The 22,334-nt window shown below is 37.5% G+C and overlaps 1 long non-coding RNA gene across 1 annotated transcript in view; it reads left to right on the top strand.

Moving 5' to 3' along the window:
* Window positions 1-19,063, top strand: part of LOC116841278 — a 128,535-nt gene extending 109,472 nt beyond the window's left edge. The window contains exon 3 of the long non-coding RNA XR_004377529.1: window positions 18,841-19,063. This is a non-coding gene — a long non-coding RNA (uncharacterized LOC116841278). The remainder of the gene's footprint in view (window positions 1-18,840) is intronic.
* The last annotated feature ends 3,271 nt before the right edge of the window (window positions 19,064-22,334 follow it).

Here is a 22,334-nt window from a genome sequence, read left to right as displayed (position 1 = left end):
ACATAAAATATTTTTAACCCTCCGCATTATGTTTTTTACTAACGCCATTTGCACGGTGACCTCTTTAAGTCCTGTAACATTTTTTAGTTAAACTTATCTAAAAAATCTGAAAAAATACTGGGATACTCTAGAGAGATTATATTTTATGTTCCAATAGTTACTTTAGTCATTTATTAACAATTTTTTGCAATAACAATTTAAATTTGCCGAAATCGACAAAAAATGTAATTTCGTAAAAAAAATTCATAACTTAATAACATATTAAAATTAACAAAAATATTTTCAGGTTTTTTTAGATGAAACTATTTTCTTAAAAAAAAAAGTTCTATATACTGATTTAAAAAAGTATAATTATTTGGATGATTGAAAATAAGGATGATTGAAATATATTTCTGAGGTGACAAAAATTCAAGAAAAAGATGATTTCTTACAAAAATTAATCTTTATTATAGGAAAATTGGCGGAAATAATTACAAAATGTCATGACAAAATAAAGTGAAATTGCTTCGTCGTTTAAGCCTAGTATAATTCAGAACAAAAAGTTCTCAGTTGGAACAAGAAAGGAAGCAAGTGTTTTCTCTTGACGTCGGATGCTGTCAAATCGATTTTTTTACAAATTTTCAAAGAACGGATGACGCTACGAGTCTCATACTCTAAAACTATAATTCTTAAGACTAGCACAACTCAGAACAAAAAGATCTCGGTTGGAACAAGAAAGATAGTATAAGTTTACTCTTTGTCCGATAGACTGTTTGTCAAAAAACTTTTTTTTAATTTTTCGGGCTTATAATTAAACTTATTGATTTGTGCTTTTGGAACAATGTTTGGAACAACTAGAACAATCTATATCGGTATCGGAATGCTTTATTTTCAAAAAATGGGGTGTCAGGTCAAAAACATTTTTTTCATTTTTTGGACTTATAATTCAACTTACGGATTTGTCTTTTTGGAACAATGTTTGGAACAACTAGAACAATCTATTGCGGTATCAGAATGTTCGATTTTCGAAAAGTGGGGTGCCAGTTCAAAAAATCATTTTTTTTGTTTTATTCGAAAACCGTTTCGAATGAAGCAATATCACTTTGGAACAATGTGGTACAAAGTCAGAACAATCTGGAACAACTTTCAAAATTATAAATTTCAAAAAATGGAGTGCCAACTTCATACACTCGAGATTCCAACCGAAATATTTCAAATCTGTGTTAAATTAGTCAAAAATGGTTCGAATCTCGGCCAAGCCGAGAAATTATTTGTATAATTTTTTTCAACTTTTTCAACTTTTTTTTGTTTTCTTTAAATATTTTATTATTTATACAAATAATTTTACACATTTGACTTCATATTCATAATCAAAAACACTTATATCTTGTATTCAATTTTATTTCTTATGCATTTTTGTTGTACTTGTTGATAATAGAAGTAAGCATTGAAAAGCTTAAACTGCCCGTGAAATTCAAAGTGGGTTAAAATGAAAAAACATGACCTAAATATTGTTTGTACTTCTACATTTATGCCAAATTAAAAAAAAATCAGAGTGTAATTTTTTGATAGGTTTACTTGTCAAATCCATGATTCAGTTGCTTGAACTATACATTTATGTGATCAAACTAGATTCTGGAAGTTTAGTACCAAATCTTGACAGGTAATGAGGTATTTGTTAACTACTAAAACTTGTACTCGAGATAAAAATTGTTTATATATTTTTTTAATTTATTGTTGATATTTATTGTTGTTATTTAGAGTCAAAATATGTTGACTCTGTTTTTTTTTCATTTTTTATATTTAAGACCTTCTCGGTATACAGAATTGTTTGGTTTGTTCGTTTTTGTCTTTAACATTTTGTAAACATTTTCAACTAATTTTTTCCTTTTCTCTTTTTTAGATCAGGGAGATATTTACATGGTTGAAGAGAAAAGAGAAAAATATAAGAAGTATTATATATAAGTAAAAAATGCATACTCGTGTTGCTCGAACGGGTACTTTCTGTTCGAGAGAAAGATTTCCTTTTCTTCTCTGGTTTTTGCTGTTGGACCACCACATTGTGGTCACAATCATTTGACGCCAGTTCGTGATTCACATCGTTGTCCTCGTGGCCGCTTTATCCGCAATGTGCGTTAAGTTAGGCCGCAATTGGCAGACGGCCCAGAGACTCGTCAAATATTGCGCAAGACCAATGACGATGACGCGTATGTGGCATTTTCGCGGTTCGCCAATTCGTGACTTGACTTTCGCGGGAAAGCTGCGGCTTTGTGGAGAACCGGATATCAAATTCTAAATAACGGAATGGGAAATAAAACAGGAAGATTCGCGTGAAGCACTCGATTATTCGCTTCGTATAGATCAATTAAACATTGGCGCAAAGCACTTTTGTGTTAAATTTAAACATAGAATCTTAAACATAGGTCAAATTAAACGTAAAATAACATATTGCATGTCTTAATTAAATCGCTTTTAAAAACGTTTTAAATAAAATTTATTTTTAAATAAATAAGTTTTGTAAAGTGTCTGTCATTTTGCCCCGCCGTAAAAGCATAATGAGGTTAGATATTTTTAAGGAAACACCATTTAACTTCATTGTTACTTATTTATTTTTCTTAGGACTTATTTCATTTTTAATAATTCATTCATAATAAAACTTGTGTTTTCTTATAGTGGACATTTCAAAGAATATTTTGATGCAGTACGAAGAGAGAGTTGTTTTATTTATTTTTAATATGTTTAACATTTAATCAAACATTACAGTTCCCCGTTAAGGTTCCTTTATGATTAAAAATCGCGTCAGCGATACAAATTTCAAAATCACACTACCAATCGCGTGCGACTTAAAATCATATTTATAAACAATTGTGATGCGATACGTCGCGTTCACTGGGATCCTTAATCCTACAGTCGTCACGCTACTTTTCGAACACGAGTCGACACATGGAATCTTGAGAGACCCCAATATAAAAAATTATTTTATATCTTTTATGTTAAGAACTTAGATATTTTCTTTGTTTAATTAGGTTTTTGGATTCATGTAAAATATAAGAAAAGACTGCTTTGGATATAATATTCTCTTAAAGATCCCATGCAACGACTGTAGGGTTAAAAAGGATCGCGATACACACACTGATAGAAAAAAAATAGTTGAATTAACTATAATCTCATTATATTTTACAGTTAATTTTGGCGTCAACCATATTTTTATAGTTAAACGTAAACATACAATTTATAGTAAAGGTAACCATAAAATATAGTCCACATAACCATACCATATATAGCTGTCATAAAATAACATGGAATATTGGTATATTAAAATTTACCATAAAATATTGTTACAAGAAACATTTAAAAATACGATTTTAACATGCGCAATAGTTGTGTGCGAAACTGTACCAATATTTTAGTAGTAACGTTATTATTTCTTCCTCTTCTTCCAGTCCTATTTGCTACGGTCCGAGCGTGTGGTGGTTGATCTTTCTTTTCATATGCCTGTGATGCATGAAAAATTTTCGGCTCTGCTGGGGATCGAATCCGGGACCTTTATGCATGATAGTCCAGTGTGCTGTCTGCCATGCTACGCTCACATATTATTTTTTATATTTAACTTAATATATATAGGCTCATCCAATAGAGATCTCCTTACTACATTTATGGTAAATTGGCAGTTATAAATATAGTAAAATTTATCATGCATCTATTTATACTCGCTATTTAGGATAGTTATGTGTTTAATTATTTTTTTTTGTCGTTTTTAACATGTGTATATAGTAAAATAAATGGTAAAAATATAGACACATTTACTATTTTTTGCGATTAAATACAGTTGCGTTGACTATATAAAATAGTTAATTCATCGTACTATTTCATATGTGTAACTCAACTATATTTATGTTTCACATCATCATAAATCAGAGTAAAAAATTGTTATGGTTGGTCTAACCATACTTATATTAGGATCTTTACCACAATTATGGTAACGCTTACTGACTTTATGGTATTCCTCACTATATTTTTTTTTACTATGTGTTTATAGTTCCAATTATCATGCATTTTTCTCTCAGTACAATTTCGTAAATCGCGCATCCCCAGTTGGCATCGAGTACGAGCGTCTGGCACGAGGAGTCGATCCCGGGCTCTCTTTGTCTCACGCGCGCGCTCTTTGTTTACGCGCGCATTCCGCTCGACGTCGCGCGTGCCCGCGTGCGAACGGCGCGTCGACGCTCGCCGTCGCGTTATATTAGCGCTGCCCCGACTTATCTGCATCACAAAGCATCGCCGCTCCGGTTTGGCCTACTTATCCCGGCACGTTTTCCCGCGCCCAACAGCCGCAGCAGTGACACATCGCGATAACAATGTCAGGAACGAGAGATAAGGCGAAACTTTTCACAGTCGGATTCTGCGCGCGGATCAACCGCGACGCGCCGTCGGCACATTGCTGCTCGCGATCCGCATCATCGTCGTCTAATCCGCTCTAAACGAGTGTATGAAGTTGGCACCCCACTTTTTGAAATTTATAATTTTGAAAGTTATTCCAGATTGTTCTGACTTTGTACCACATTGTTCCAAAGTGATATTGTTTCATTCGAAACGGTTTTCGAATAAAACAAAAAAAATGATTTTTTGAGCTGGCACCCCACTTTTCGAAAATCGAACATTTTGATACCGCAATAGATTGTTCTAGTTGTTCCAAACATTGTTCCAAAAGGACAAATCCGTAAGTTGAATTATAAGTCCAAAAAATGAAAAAAATGTTTTTGAGCTGGCACCCCATTTTTGAAAATAAAGCATTCCGATACCGATATAGATTGTTCTAGTTGTTCCAAACATTGTTCCAAAAGCACAAATTAATAAGTTTAATTATAAGCCCGAAAAATTAAAAAAAAGTTTTTTGACAAACAGTCTATCGGACAAAGAGTAAACTTATATTATTTTTCTTGTTCCAACCGAGATCTTTTTGTTCTGAGTTGTTCTAGGCTTAAGAATTATAGTTCTAGAGTATGAGACTCATAAGATCATTCGTTCTCCGAAAATTCGTAAAAAAATCGATTTGACAGTATTCGACGTCAAGAGTAAACATACGCTTCCTTTCTTGTTCCAACCGAGATCTTTTTGTTCTGAGTTATACTAGGCTTAAAAACTATAATTCTTAAGCTTCGTGAAAAATATCAAGAGATGAAAATTTATTTTGTTCTCATAGAACTCTGAGAATTTTTTCAGAATTTTGTATTAACTTTTTAATACTGCATTTTCTTGCATTTTCTTGAAGTACTAAAAAGTTAACACAAAATTCTGAAAAAATTCTCAAACCTCTATGAGAATAAAATAAACAATTTTCATCTCTTGATATTTTTCGGTAAAGTTGATAGAATTCGAGTAAAAAATTATTGAAATCAATAATTTTGTAAATATTTCCGTAAATATCTTAGAAAATAGAGGTCGTATAAAAAAATTTTTCAAACAAAAGTTGTTTGTTTCTTTACGTAGAATTACATTCCATAATAAAAAATACATGTTTCTATTTAAAAAGCAAAGTTGACCTTATCCTGACCTTGGCGACGCCATCTAAGGTCAAATTGATAAGACCAGTAAATAGATCTTTTTAAACTATAAAATTTTTATCTGAAACATTTCTTTCCAAAATACTTAGTTTCTGAAATATTGAGGTGTTCCGGTACTTTTGCTATACCCTGTATATAATGTATATAAGTTATATATATATAATTTATATATAGGGAAAGCATTAAAATCACGTGTATCGATAATTAAATATATCTCGAATCTGGCTGGTAAAAGAGTGCAGACTTCATCGGCGGGTATATTGTGCAACGAGTAAACAGATGAAATCTATTATCCCACGCGTCGCGTCGCTTAATAGCAGAGAGCGGCGGATCGAGATAAGCCACTTAAAATACAAAAATCAAGATAACACCGGGAACACGGCACGGCTTTTATAACGTTGCGTAACAGCGGCGACGCGTAAATTGAAATACGCGAGCGTGTTCTCCCCTGAATTTACCCACAACAGGATCACGCAGATAAAACAACATCAAGCGATATCGAGTATCATAAATCGCGATTGCATCGTCTCGATAAATCGCCCGGGGCTAAGCGGGGCTAAGCAGAGCAAAGGAGATACACACGCGGTAATATTTTGCCAAAGTGTGGTAAATACGGCTTTAACCAACGGCTTAACCAACACGCAAGTATGAGAGACAATCGAATATAATACGTCATGAGAACAAATGTAATAATTCTCCGCATAATTATCCTCCTATCTTGTCTCTGTGGTGATAGACAAATCCTGAAACTTGAATAACACCGCGCAACGTGCCTAAACAATGCGAACAAACATCCCCGCGATGTTCACGCAAGCAGAGTTCCGCGAGTGACCGAAGAGATCCTCAGGAAGCCTCGTTGTGTTGGAGTCGTAATGAGTCACGCCGGCTCTCGCAACATTATTTAAACAAAGCGACAAGTTCGCCGCACTATCTGCTGGATTATTCGATCGTCATTAATTAGACGATTATTCGCGCGGGCAATTAGATGAATAGAACGCACTCTCGCGCGCGCGCGCGCACACACGCACACAGTTCCGCATGCTGAACTACGACTGACTAATTGAAGGACGCGCGCTGAGGACGCCATAATGAGACACAGCGCGGTGGTGCGGAATTCGCGATAATCGCGCGTTCGCCGTCGCGGTTTCGCGCATTTGTAACTCCATACGGACGCACCGACGTATGCGGCCTCGCATTTTTCCCCATCGCGCTGTCGGATCGGCTCTCTTAAGGAGATCTAGATGACTTCTGAGGCGGCGGTGCTCTCGCGACCTTCGCCTGGGGCCATCCGTTTTCAGCGGAGATTCGCAGAATCCCGTGCGGAATTGCGCTTCGCGCATTGATTTGCGACAACGTCGCTCTTAGAGCGAACGCGACTAGGCGATATGCGATTTTGCGCGATATATCGCAAGTACTGCGATTTTCCTGTCTTGAATCGCAATGCGATTGGACCTTTGTCACAAGATCGCGTCTGCAATTCAAAATCACTCATTTATCATATGCTTTCATTTTTAACTATTTCACAATAAAACTTGTGTTTTCTTATAATGGACATTTGAAAGAATATTTTGATGCTGTATGAGGAGAGAGTTGATTTATTTACTTTTAATATGTTTGACATTTATTTAAATATTACGGTTTCCATCATGCCCCAAATTGCCTTATTCAAAAATCACGATACAAAATTGTGATGAGATATATCGCATTTATTGCAATTCTTCAAAAAGATCGCATCACGATACACAATTTCATGAATCGCACATCCCTAATTGCGACTCAGTTTCTGCATCGAGCCGGTGCTTAATCTCGATACTCCACGAGTGACATTTCTCTTTCCTATGTAATATTATCTTACGAAAGATAAGGAATTCTTTTTTTATCTACTCTGTACGCAAACTTTCACGTCGTTCCGTGCCGTACTTTTTCTCAATCTCAGATTGTTAATTTTAGCCATCTTGACCTACAACCGTCGAGTGGCAATTTAATAACAGTTATTTTTGCGATTGGTATGACTTAACTTTCATTCCGGGAAAAAATGAAAACGTTAAAACAGCGGAAGAAAAAGTAATTAAGGGAGTCAAAATTACTCCACTATTGGTAATAACGAACCAACTGCCACTACACACATGCGAGTGTGCGCACAACACACACACACACATATAAAGAGAAAAATATCATTCTAATAAGCAATTACTCAGTTTATTCTTCTTCTTTCAAGTAATGATTACCTTCAACGAAAATATTTTTTAATAATATTTCTTAAAATATATACTTAATATATTCTTAATATATTCTTAATATATTCTTAATATATACTAAATATATTCTTAATATATATACTTAAACTCCACAAATTCTGGAAAAACTCATAAAAAAGTACTTAAATTCATAAAATTTTCTTTACAAGAATATTGTAAAACTTCATTGAAGAAAGAATTGGTTCGACTCTACGCAGTAAACAAACCAAATTTCCCTTTCAATTTAATTCTCTTGATTCAAATGCTAAAATTTACTAAGAGATTTAGAATATTTTTTTTAATTTGACTTTGATTTGTTTTTTTTAATAAACTTGAGAAGAATTTACGATGGATGGGCAGATACATAAACCTGTGAAATACTTGAAACAAATAAACAAGTAAACGAAATACAAATAATTTACTTGAAACAAAAGTAAATAATTTACTTGAGTGCAGTGAGTATTTTTCTATGTGCGGCATTGGCGATCCAAAATTACTGCTCTTTCTTCCTTGTCACGAAAGTCACCCAAGTACACAAGATTGTAATCTAAGTTAGATCAAAGAAAGGTCAATACTTTAATCTAAAATCTTAAACTAAGTAATCTGTGTTTACACTAAGTTATCAATTTCTGGCGAGAACTCAGACTGTATCGATCAGGCGATCGCGAGAAAGTATCGTTGTCGCGCTGCACTTTTCTGCATTGTGGCCGAATGCTCCGGGAACTCTCGGCGATAAAGCGAAATCCGTTCTACATACCGCGGCGTGCGAGGGCCTCTGTATTCTTTGAGGAAAGTGATAACCGCCTGCAATCGCGATTCCCTCGGCGTATCTAAGCGCGTGCATAAACCGCCGCGATCCGACGTGGCGTCGTCCTGTTGAGGACAAGGAATGCGCAGGAATACCACACAATTACGTGGAAAATCTATAAATATACAATGTGTCTGTGTTGCGAAACGGCGTCCGTCGTTTCTACGCGCCTTTGATGCGAAGCGCGCGACACAAGAGCGTAGAGACGCCGCGAATGAAGTTCGCCCATATCGACTGTTCTCGAAAGGAAAACCCGCGCGCACGCGCGATCAATCGAATGACATAATTCCGAAAATTCGGTGGACATTGTCCTCTCCAAAAATTAAACAAAATTTTAAATAGTTTCCTGGAATGCGAAGAATATCGAGACAATATCCCAAACACAATTTTTATAACAATAATAATCTTTATTAAAGAAAAAAACTCTTTGTTGTGTACATAAAAAATTGGATCGACTCTATGCAATAAGTAAACTAAATTTCTCTTTTAATTTAATTCTCTTGATTGAAATACTGAAACTTGCTAGGATTTAGAGTATTTTTTAATAAATTCGACTTTGATTTGTTTTTTAATAAACTTGAGATAAACTTACAATGGATGTGCAGATACATAAACCTCAATACTTGAAACAAATAAGCAAGTAAACGAAGTATTTGAAACAAGTAAACAATTTAATGCAGAGAGTATTTTTTTATGTGTGGCATTGGCAATCCAGAATTGCTGCTCTTTCTTCCTTGTCACGAAAGTCACCCAAGTTGTCGCGAAAGTCACGCATGAAATAATGCCGTAGATAGATATTTTGTATATAAATATAAAATATAGAATAAGCATATAACTAAATAACTAGGTACACGCAAGAAAAATTTCAGTTGGTGCAACCAAATAGGAACTAATTGAAAATTAGATGATCAGAAGCGATATCTCTGTTATGAAAACTAATATTTCTGTTGTCGCAATCGAAAATATTCGTCTGAACATTCAACGATATTAGAACTCGGTTGAGGCAACTGAGAACAATTGACTATACAGAAGTCTCATAAAGAATTTTTCTGTTCCTACAGCCGAGTTTTCGTTTGATTCCTGAGCAACCGAAAATTCGGTTGTACCAACAGAATTCTTTTTTCCATGTAGAAAGCAAAATTTCGAATACATAGAAACAAAAATTTATCGGGATATATTGTAATTATTTCTTTGTACCATTAACGATCATCCGGCAACCAGCGAGCTGATACGCGAATCATAATCGGAGATTTCTGCATGATCAATTATAAAGACGCGATTCCACCAAACTACGAAACTGCATTTGTACAAAGCGCCTGGCGTCGAGCAACTGTGATAATAATCATCTGTTTATCATACAGAATCGATCGCTCGATTAATCACATTAAATATCGTCTCGAATAAAAATTGGCCTTTCTTGTATATAAATAAGCTAAATATCAGCTCTTGATATTGCCGAATGATAACGTTGACATTTCTCCATGCGTATAAATTACCATGCCGTTAATTGCGCAATTAATCACCTCAATAATCAAAATCGTCGAGCGACGATCGAAGGTCAGCCTCATTCGCGAAATATATTCGACATCCAGAGTCAATGAGGCGCTTGTTTCGTTTTAATATTTAAAAAGGACATTTGTCGATAATGACTCGTATAATAATATGGCAACGTTACCGCTGCCATATCCGCGATATTAATACCATATCATTTTGCAATTATTTTAAATGATGCTCAGCAAACACAATGTTACATGTAACATGTAATCTGTTATAATTTCCTACTCAACAATGTAACTGATATACAGAGTTTCTCTGATTCACCTCCGCAATTTTTGTGGGAACACGGATTGAGGTCAACATAAAAGTCTCATACCGTTTTGCGATACCTGCAATAATAGTCGAGATATTAATTAAGGAAGATCAGTGAATGATCACGCGCGATATGGTAGGTGAGCTGTACACGCAAAAAAATGATTTAGTAATATCAGCTAAACCGCGGTAGCTGATTCAAACTTAGTCACAAGGCTAATCGTTTAGCTGTCACTATTAAGAATTGGCTGTGACAGCTAAGATGCATTCGCTATGAAATACAAATATATTAGGTGACATTAAAAATGCACACTATTTCAAGTAGCTAAGAAAATGGCAGTTATTCCTAAATTTCTTATCGTATGCATATATTAAAGAAGTTTGCCGTACAGCTACAATCATTTGTTACAGTCATTTATTTCTAGCAGCTAATATTTCTCGCTGTAGCGCCTAAGTTTAATAAATTTAGCTTCGATAGTATCGACATTAGCTGTCCCTATTTCAGTGACACATCTTATCTGCCACAGTTATTTTTCAGCTCTGGAAGCTAGTTCTTTTTTTGCGTGCAGTGGCAACGTGTGCTGTTGTGTGTTTGTATTAGATCAAATTGAACAAAAAAGCCCTTAATCATTTTGCAAGTAACCACGTAGATTTTTAATTATTAATGAAATAAAATTATTACACGATTGTGCGCGACCAAAGCTTCTTTAATTAATATCTGAAAATCTATGTTGTCGTTTGCAAAATAATAGAGGACTTTTTCGTTCAGTTTGAATACTTAATATATAAATATAACGGCATTACTACCACACAGAGAAAAATAATTTTGCTCTTTTAGCAAAGTCGTCGTTGCTACTGCATAGTGACATCAAAAAAATTTAGTTGATTTAACTAATTTTACAAATTATTCGTTATCAGAGCAGTAGTTTTGTTGCCAGGATAGAAAAAATTTGTTAAATGTATTTGTCCTAAGAATCACGTTAATTTGCTATTAATGCAAAATAATGTATCCTGAACAAATTTATTTGCTATCGGAACAAAACTGCAACTACTTATATAAATCCATCATGGTTCTTATAGATAAATAATTTGTAGATTCAGAAAATTATGTCCAGCAAATAGTGATTAGTACTCTTAGCAAATCTTTTTGCTGTCCATATAATAACGAAAAGATTTTGCTAGCATATCGCATAATCACGATATCTCAAAATTGATTGTGAATATCGCAAAACGGTATGAGACCTTTGTGTTCGTCTCAATTTGTTCCCATAAAAATTGCAGAAGAGAGTCTGGGGCATCTTGTAGAGTACATATGTTATATAACAGTTACATTGTTGAGTAGGAAATTGCAACTAACAAGCATGCTACATGTAACATTGTGTTTGCTGGGTGTATACAGAGAACAATGGATCACCGTGACGATTGGCAGAATCTAAAATCACTTCCCGTAGTTTGTCAAGAAACAGTTACGGGCACACAAGTTTTGCAGACTTTCTCGTTTTTCTCTGCGAAGGATAAGCAGTTGTGGCAAACTTCGCGAACAGCTTATACATATAAATGAACTCGTAAACAGACACGTAAATAGACTTTTATGCATTCCCTCGGCAATTTAAAAAGTTAAAGAGTTTTTGCAAAGGAATATCTGTCTTTTGTGCGAAAGTTAGCCATATAAAACCGTAATATATTATATATCCATAATACAGATAGAGAATATTACAGTTTTTCTCCTTTTTGGAAACATAGTAAAATTGAAAAGAATTTTTAATTTTATTATGTTTCCAAGAAGAACATAGTAAATTTCGCCAGAAACATGGCAATTTTTTCAGTAGCATATTTTAGTTTCTGAAATATGAAATGAAAGAATAACGCTGTTGGAATATTTTTCTCTTTGTTTTAAAAAAATCCTTTTATGGTCATATATAACAAAATTCCCCACTATGAATAAAGTTATGCTTTTTTGAGCGTAAAATTCTTTCCGTATATATTATACTATTTTAAAAAATAGAGGTGATTTACAAAGTTCGTGTGAAATAAAAATGCCATAAAGGCTCGTCTACAATGCACAGAGTAAGCTCGCCGTAAAAATGAAGAGTAAGAAATAAAAACAATTTATTTCGCTTACGTTATACTCTAGCTTCCTTATATTAGAAATAGTCTCTTTCTCTAAGAGAAGTGTTTTCATTATAAGGGAGCTGCAGCATAAACGTAAATGAGATAAATTTTTATTTCCTACTCCAACTTACGTCAAGCTTATTTCATGTGTTGTAAATAAGCCATAAAACGTGCTCGCACCGGAAAGAAAGTTCGACAATTCAAGTTTGGACCTTTCGCCAACTGCTTCTTCCTGCTTATTCTCTCTCAAAATTTATCCCATGCCCTAATCAAGTTAACCTCAATTGGTTATCAGGTCCAAATAATGCAAACTTACATTTACCCAGATGGATCCTTATATAATATCCGGTCTGAACCTGAACAAAAGTTCTCGTCGGATTACGACGATTTCTCGATTGTGAGACGTTGACAAATTTCGCCGACACCTTACGAAATACGTCTGCCGACCGACTTAGCGTCGCGTCGTTACTCGCAGCCGCGCGTTATTACGTTCTTCCTGTCCGAATAAACAGGCCTCTGCGCCCGCGGATATGCCGCCGCCGCGCGTCCACTTGTCTTTTACATTCCACCGAAGCCAAGGTAAATGGTAAGAAAAGATCAGAAGAAAAGAGAGGAACGAGGAGCGTCGCGCGTCTCCTTAGCGACGATCGTCCCCAAGCTGGCATCAAGGTTCTGGCTCCCCTACTCTTTCGCATTGCCTCCTCACTCGCCTCTCCGACGATCCTGTCGGTGTAATCGCCACGATGCTCACGATCGCGAGCTTTAATTAGAGATCGATCAATTGGAGAACGGGGTCGAGTTACCTCGTGGAAAACTGCGCCGACCGCGTGCCAGCGATCCATGGGAATGATGATTCCTCCTCGTCGCAGCATCGAAATGTTGTCCTGTTCGCACGGACAGGAGATGCAGTCTTGTGAGTGCGCTCCTATGCGCATCTATATTCATGTAATTCTTACAATTCCAAGGGCAGCCAAATTACATTTACCGGGTAACCGGAAAACACTCTGGTAATTATCGACTATAACGGAGCACCCTGCAATGACCTTCACCTTGATATATATTATCAAGGACACTGTCCTGAGTGACAATCAAAAGGTTTCAGCCGGCGCTCATTGTTTTTTAAAAAGTTATTGATGAAAGAAGTTTGAAAAATATATTATAGTTTTTCGATACTGTGTACCGTTAACGAGCAATGTCGAATAATAACTGCAATATCGAACAACTAGTGGGGGGCTGCGCCCCCCGCACCCCCCCTCAAAACTAACCTAACCCAACCTATCGTCACATTAACACAAAAGTTGAACACTTTAATGAACAATGACTGACGCTTAATGTGACGATAGGTTGGGTTAGGTTAGTTGTTGGGGCGGTGCGGGGGGCGCAGCCCCCCGCTAGTCGTTCGAGATTGCAGTACTTACTAAAAAAAAAGATATTATAAGTTATGTATGTGTAGTAGGCATCTTCTTAATTTACAAATTCAAATGTTTTGTATATAGGATGTTGAAAAATGTTGAAAAATTACATTTTATTTTATGAAGTTTTGCAAAATTATAACAATCATGCATATATAATAGGAATACATGCCCGGGCGGGCTGGCGACCGCGCGTTTAGGCGCTGTGTGTGCGTCTCTGTGTGTGTGTGTGTGTGTGTTTGTGTTTGTGTGTGTGGGCATCCTCTTAAGTTACAAATTCGATTTTTTATTTATATACAATGTCCAAAAATTACATTCATTACATACATGCAACTTTTTTGCTAATAATTTTTTAACAACCAATGAGCGCCGGCTAAAACCTTTTGATTGTCACTCAGGACAGTGTCCTTGATAATATATATCAAGGTGGAGGTCATTGGAGGGTGCTCCGTTATAGTCGATAATTACCCCCTTTTTCAAGTTAAACTAGTACATACTTTTTAACTCATAGTTAATATAAGTTAGATATATTTTGTATTCTGTCTTCCAAAATTCTCGCCACAGAAATAACAATGAAGAGAAAATTAATCTAGATACGTTTATTAAAAACAAACCTACTCTGAAGGGAGTCACGCAGTCATTTTAAATCGCTGCTGAAGAGGTTAACGAGGAAGAGGAGATGGAGACAGGAGAAAAGCGTTTGTGCCCATGGAAAATACAGTCGACATAAAGGACGCAGATCGACAGAACGGGTCGCTATTTACTTTACCCCGCACGATAAGGCGCTTTCAATACTAAACGGAGCAAAGCGCGCACCGATAACGGCCGCGATAACGGAGCTGATAACGCGGCGATATCTTCGGCGCGCACGCGCGAAACCTGAGCGGCGCATCCTCTGAATTTTTATCTCCTGTGTTCCTCGTTGTTTAGACCGTGCCGAAAAGCAGAACGGGCCTCTCTGCGAAACTCGCGATTTTTTTTACTTTTAATAGAACTAGATGTCCTTTATTTCAGAATTTCGAAGTCACAACCTCTGAAACAGTTCATTGTCGTGACTGATTGTTTACAAACATAATAGAAGCAGTCTTCTCCTATGTGGTAATCGCCACGATTCTGTTAACCATACACTTTGATTTCTAATCAAATGAAACGCTCAAGTGAATATTTGCGATAATTTATTTACGTAATTTTATATTCCACCGATTTCAGAGCATATTCATAATTTTTATGGAGTATTATTGGTGTTTTTATGAAGTTTAAATTAGCGAAAACTAAAACGACCTCAGCGTGTCAGATGAAGGTGCCCAGCGTGCCGATTAAAGCTTAAAACTCAAAAATAAACAGCGACAAAATGCACTCATTCGGGACTTAACTTCTTTTATTATTAACTTTGGTGTGCACTTTGTTTCACACGCTCACGGGTGTCCTTCCGGCTAAAAATAACCGCAAATTATTAACGGACAAGACCAGCAGTCGTAATCTTAAGCGCGATAATTGCGCGACCGTCGGCACACACGCACACACGTGCCTCTCTATGCCGTAGAATCCAGAAGCTACGCGAAAGAGTGAGAAGAGAATAGCATTCCTAGCGACATTTTAATTCCGACGTACACGACTCGTACCTTCCGTTCGTTTCTTTCCTCAAGGCAGATTTTCTCATCGAACAAAACTCTATGCAGGATTTAAGAAAATGTATCGCGACGTGACTCGATTTATACCGCGCGCCTATCGCGGCATCGAATGCTCGCCGCAATGAATCCTCCTCTTCGCTTCGCAATAACGCGCTAACGACAAGACGACTTTCGAGACGCGAACGAAGCACCGGAAATGTGAAAGTTTCATATCGCGACGCGGAATTCCTCCGCTCCTCTTCGACAAGTATAATTACGCCTCTGACAATGCGATTTTAGAAAGGTTACGCGCAACCTCTCGTTAATGTCCCTAATGGATGTAACAATTAATGAAAGTAAGCACGGATAATGCCCGAGCACACGGTCGTCCGTTTCCAATTTGCGCAAGCGTGAATTGATATTTCAAGTAAAAGTGAAACCGCGGTCTAACCGAAGCTTCGGAACAGAAGCTTGCAGATGTCGTCAGGAATATGCAATTTATGAAATTGTGTATCGCGACGTAATCTTTTTTGAGAATCGCAATAAATGTGATCGTGTCACAATCGTGTATTGTATATATGATTTTAAATCACGCGCAATTTTGTATCGCAAGCGCGATTTTATATCGCCAAAGAGACTTTTAATTATATGGAAAACTGAGCCATGATGGGAACCGTAATATTTAAATAAATATTAATCATATTACAACTAAATAAAGCAACTCTCTCTCTCTCTCTCCCCCTCTCTCTCTCTCTCTCTCTCTCTCTGTATTACATCAAAATATTCTTTGAAATGTCCACTATAAGAAAACACAAGTTTTTCTGTAAAGAAATACTTAAAAATAAAAACATGTAATGAAGTTAAGTGATGTTATCTTAAAAACATCACTTAATCTTATTATATCTTCTACGCCGGGTAAAATAGGAGATATTTTACGAAACTTGTTTATTTTCGAATAAATATTTTTCAAACGTCTGTAAAACGACTTATTAAGGCATGCAATATATAAGGATATGTTATTTCACGTTTAATTAATTTTAATTATTTACTGACGACACTTTTATCATAAGACAATAAGACTACTTTTTTATTTTCTTCTTTTACTAAGATATTAATGACAATCGATATTAGTAATCTTCTAAAACATATATAAAAATATACATATATAAAAATCATATTTAAAATCATATATAAAAAATCATATTTAAAAAGAAATAATGCAACTTAACATTTTAAAGCTGTTATAATGGGATAATTCCATCATGCCTCTAATGTAAGTTTAGATTAGATAATATAGAATATTATAGATTGTTGCGCGATATTTGCACAGATACTTAACTAAAATGACGAGTAATTTTGAATTTTAGGTACAATGTTGCGATAAAAGTCCAATTGCATATTGCATTGCATTAGGAAAATAAAATCGCAGTGCTCGCGATATATCGCAAAATCGTATATCCTTAGCTGTCATTGCAAATTTGTGGATACCGTAAAAGAGGCAACGCGTATTTCACGTCTGGCACATCGATCACCGAGCACATCGTGCCAGCGATTTAACACGCTCGTTTTTACGCTCGCGTATGACGTTACGTAATATTACGTAACGGTAAATAATTCTTTTATCAAATAAGAACGCAACACGCCGGTTCGTTAATCGTACACACGGCTGTGGCTCACGGCGATTACCCGCCGGAAATTTCGCGTTTCAGCCTTCGCATTCGGCTGCCAGTGTGAAACCTGGCGCGAGCCGAAATAAAGGAAAATAAAACGAGGATCAGCGCTGGCCGGCGCGTTCGTTAAAAAGAGATTCTCAGAATGAAAGGTCGTTCCAATGATTAGAACACTTTTAAAACTACGCTCGCCGATTTTAATTTGTACCAAGAACTTTCCCAATTGAGCCAATTAGTCAATTGCGATAATTAACGCGGACAGAGAGGAGGGACGCACCCTCTGCTGCGCCGGAATTCAACTTCGCTCTCCGACGCCACGTAGCTTTCCAGCCGCTCGAGCGGAAATGCAACCGTTCTCTAGTGGATCTGTGTACAGTTTGCGTAGACATACGCCTGATTATTGTCTAATATTAATGCACTTTCATTAGTTGCAAGACTACCGCGTAGGAACCGGACAAGAGCTTGATAGAGTTCAGTGCTTGGAACAGTTTACTGTGCAACGCGTAAGCCGATTCTTTCCAAGATGTTCAATAATTTCAAGTCGAAATTTTAGCCCTACTTTTGATCTGAACTTAAGGCTCCTGACCCCTCACATTGTCTGTCTCTTTTTAATGACATCAGAAGCGAAAAAATACATGCTAAAAATTTTTGCAACATACGTTGAAATAAAAATATGTATCCATAAAGTAACACTTGTAATCGATGAAACAAATTTGCAAGATATTCCGTGCACTCCCCTTTTGCTTTAACAATCAATAATTTGTTGTAAATTAACGTGACATACAATTCATCTTCTTAACCTATTTCTTCGCCTATTTCTATTCAGGTTAATTTACGACAAATTATTGATTATTAAAGCAAAAGAGAAATGCACGAACTATTTCACAGATTTATTTAACCGTTTGCAAGTGTCACTTTATAGATATCTTTTTATTTCAACGTATTTCGCAAGAACTTTTAACATTTTTTCGTTTCTGACATCATTAAAAAGAGATAGATAATGCGAGGGGCGAGGAGCCTTAAGAATCTTAGTATGTCAAGTCTCGAATAAAAGACTAGAGCTGCGAAAATAGCCATTGAGAAACCTGTAGGATACTATAATGGATCAAACAAATCTTATAATTTTATTTGAATATTGTAATAATCTCACATAAGATATACGATATAATTATTTTGGTGATATTTTTTTTGGCATACTTAAAAACGTATTCGCAATCCAATATTTTGTGCTTTCTCTAATGAAAATTATTTTTGAATAATAAAAACGGATTTTTGTCAAATCTTATAAAATATACCCTTGTAAATAACTTTATGCGTAACGCTATGTAATTTTATTTGAAAATACATATAAAAAATAAAGGTATTCCAAACAGGAATGTTTTTTTCTTCTATATATAGTAAATGAAGTTTTTACTTTTATTTTCTACGAATACCATAAAGAAAGAAATACAGAGCTTGAAAATAGATTATAATTGTCTTTATAATATTTGTATGTTTTTATACTAATGTTGAAGTTTTCGGAAATAAATAACAAAATAATAAGCAGTCGATTTCCCCATTTGCCTCATTCTTAGCTAATTTATCGTAATGGAATCGCTGAGCAAGGGGTGAAGTTTGCAGCAGAGTTTATCCTCCACAGATGTGACGCACTGAACGAGATTCCATGTCGTCTGTGTCGGAGCGAGGAAAATCCCGACGCCTGATCTGATAAGACGGGACAACTGCGTCTCATATTCATTTCGCCGTTGAATTGGACAGGATCGCCGAGAGGGAGAAGTTGGTCAGGATTTTGTAAGAAAGTCATGCACAACTTGATTACATTTAATATATTGAAATTTTATTCTCATTTCGTATTTCATTCAAAAATAAAATTATTCTCGTAAAAAAAGACTTCTTCGCTCTGTCGGTAGACAATATATAACATATATATATGTACATATATATATATATGTTTATATATATATATAATATTATTATTACATTATAATATAGCAATGTTTACTCTTCATGTGTGTTTAGGGTTACATATATCTCTATGTACGCGGTGCGCGCTTGTGTGTGTGTGTGTGTGTGTGTGTGTATATATTTGTCTGCTCCTCCGCGGCTGTCTCGCGGGTCATGAAGCCAGCGCAACACAGCCCGCGCATCGCGCGATTATATTCTAATGGGGGTTTTCGCTTACTGACTAAATCACATGGTTTTCGTTACTTTCGTACACTTCGCGTGCCACCACTTCGCTCTCCTCGCCCGCTGCGCCTCAGAAGAAAGACGTGCCCTCGAAAAATATCGCTCGCCGTCCGACTTAACACGAGAAGAAAAGGCACGCCGTGTGTGTATGTGAACGTCCGATTCGTACTCGCGAACGCCCGTTTCCGCGCTCGCTCCCGCCGCGCTCTTTTGGCGCAAACCGCGACGAGAGGCTTGCTGCAATCCGCAAACCGACACCGAGCTCGGCCCCAACATGAACGCGAGACGTGAATCGAGCAGTCGCACTTGGCGCGCCGAGCACGCGACGCGCGCGCGCGGTCATAAATACAGACGAGCGTTTCCCCGCGATTTCAACCCTTTGCGAATTCAGTATCGAGACGTCTTGGACGCGCTCTCCGAGATACACCGCTGTACAATCTTCCGAATCTCAAACGTCACGGAGCTTTCGTATAGAGCTCCGTTCTAAAGTGAAGACTCCCCGCCAAGACGTCGTCAGCGAAAGTGCAAAGGATTCATCGCTGAGATGTACGAACGGGCGAGGCGTCCACTTCGCCCTCGCCCTCACACAGTTCGCCTGTACTGAGCAACGAGATTCCGCGATCGAGAATACGAAACGACGATCGCGCGAGTTCCGATCGCGCACCATTGCGACGAATAAATAAGAGCGTGGGTCCAAGCGAGGGAAAACAGCGCACATTTTTAATCCACCGGTACTCGTGCTCTTGTGGTACCACCGAGGAAAAGTTACTTGAACATTTATTCGCGAGATATAAAGTTTATTCGCAGAAGTCGGTTTCCTTCCGCAGAAACCAACTTTATATCCTACAAGCAAATGTTCAAGTGTTTCTCCTCGATGTAATGTCGCCGTTGCTGCGCTAAGAAAAAAAATGCCTGAAAATATATCTGCAAGAGAAAAGTGGATTTCACAGAAGTGAATTTTACCTCACAAAAATCAACTTTATTTCGCAGGAATAGACTTTATCCCGCAGAAATCAACTTTATTTCGCAGAAATGAATCCCACAAGTAAATGTTCAGGCATTTCTTCTCGGTGTAATGTTGACGTTGTTTTGCGCTGAGAAAGAAAAATATCTGAAAATGCATTCGCGCGGGAGGAAGGTTTATTTCGCATAAATAAACCTTAATTCGCAGAGACACAGGCATTATATCCCGCAGATAAATTCCCAGGTATTTTTCTCTCAGTGTGCTGCAATGTACGCGCAATCCGGTTTATTTCCGCGCGACTCAACGTACACGTGAGGAAAATATATTTCTATGGTTTTCTACAATAATCCGATAATCTGCTCGACTCTCCCGTCTCTCGCAGTACAGAGGTTCGTGCGGAAAATAAATCGTCGCTCGCCGCAAATCTGTACAATTCATCCCCCTTGATTCTACTCTTGTCGTAGAATATCAGACTATATCGTCGCGAGAGTACCGAGGGGTTAGTCTTAAAAAATAAATACATCTTAACATTCTCGAGTTACGTGTCAAGGTTAAAGAAAAAAAAAGAAGAGCAAAGAGAGTGGGAGAACGAGGTCACACAGGTTAAGCGAGCGCGTGGCTTTGCACAAACGCGGAATTCCTCCTGTTGTCGTCATCCTCCTCCTCCTCCCCCTTCCTCACCTCCTTCTCCTCGTCGAATCGATAAAACGTGCGTCCGAGACAGTGCAAAGGATCGATCAATTCGAAAGTGGATCGCGTTCGCTCGTCGTCAGTATAGTGCGCTTAATTAATTTGATTGAAAAGCTCGCGCTCCCTCTCACGCCCGAAAATCGTCCTCTCGCGCCAGATTGCGAAACGCGAAGAGCGCGCGCGACAAAAGCCAACTCGGCTTTTATTCTAACACGTTGCACTTTACCCGCCCTCTCTCTCTCTCTCTTTCTTCTTCTCTGTGCACACTCCGGTGGTTACTCGCGAAATTACATTAATATTAATTGACAACCATTTCACATCAGGTTTTTGTAGAAAACAAAAAAGAAACTAAACCAACATGAAACGAGAACGAAAGAGAGAAAGAGAGAGAGAAAGAGAGAGAGAAAGAGAGAGAAAGAGAGAGAGAAAGAGAGAGAGAGAGAGAGAGAGAGAAAGAGAGAGAGAGAGAGAGAATCCTGTAATCGTCCGCTCCAAAATGACGATTGTCCAAAGGTATTTTCGTCCGAGTGTGCTTCTCTCCCTAACGCATAGCAGACACGAGTCGCGGATATTGGCCGGATAAATCGATAGGCGTGGTTCGCGCGTGTCGTGCTTACGCTATACACACACACACACACAGACACTCACATACACACATACATCATGTAACACACACATACACATGCGCGCGCACACGCACCCGGTGGATTTCACACCGGCGTTACGCAACGTTCGCACGGAGAAAAATACACGCGCCGAGCGCGGCGCAGAGAGTCTCGCGGAGAACGTGTATAATTTCGCGCAGCTACACTGAAAAAATTATCTCTGCATTTGGAACTCGAGTATCTGGTAGTACATAGCGGTTGGCATTACGCGTTCTTCCGTCATGCAGCTCACCGAGAGAGCAAGGCACGCATAACGACGAATTCAGCAATGTTTTGGCTGCGACCACCAAACACTGTCGTTCCCGTTTTGATCGAATTCTCGGCCGGGCCCACCCAGATTGTCGTTTCAACGACAGAATCCTTTTTCTTTTCAGTGTACGCGAGGATTTTCCCTTCCTTATTCCACCACGATCTGCTACATGATCTTCGGGATCAGCGGTGATACACCTTAAAAGTATCCGTTAGGTAATACGGAATGTAAGCGCCGTCGGAAGCGAAAGAAGACGTGTGATTTTCTTGATTGGTTTGTTCGTTCGTTTTTTATCGCAGCAGTCGCACACGTCGTTGCGGAGCGCGTCGGACGTCGTCTCGATCGCGTTGACAATTCGCCGGGGGAAGGGGGGGGGG

This window comes from Odontomachus brunneus, unplaced genomic scaffold (assembly GCF_010583005.1).
Source record: "Odontomachus brunneus isolate Ranch 3 - 2012 unplaced genomic scaffold, Obru_v1 Obru_scaffold_015, whole genome shotgun sequence".
Taxonomy (NCBI): Eukaryota; Metazoa; Arthropoda; class Insecta; order Hymenoptera; family Formicidae; genus Odontomachus; species Odontomachus brunneus.
The sequence above is the reverse complement of the archived record's forward strand: the minus strand, read 5'-3'. Positions and strand labels throughout refer to the sequence as shown.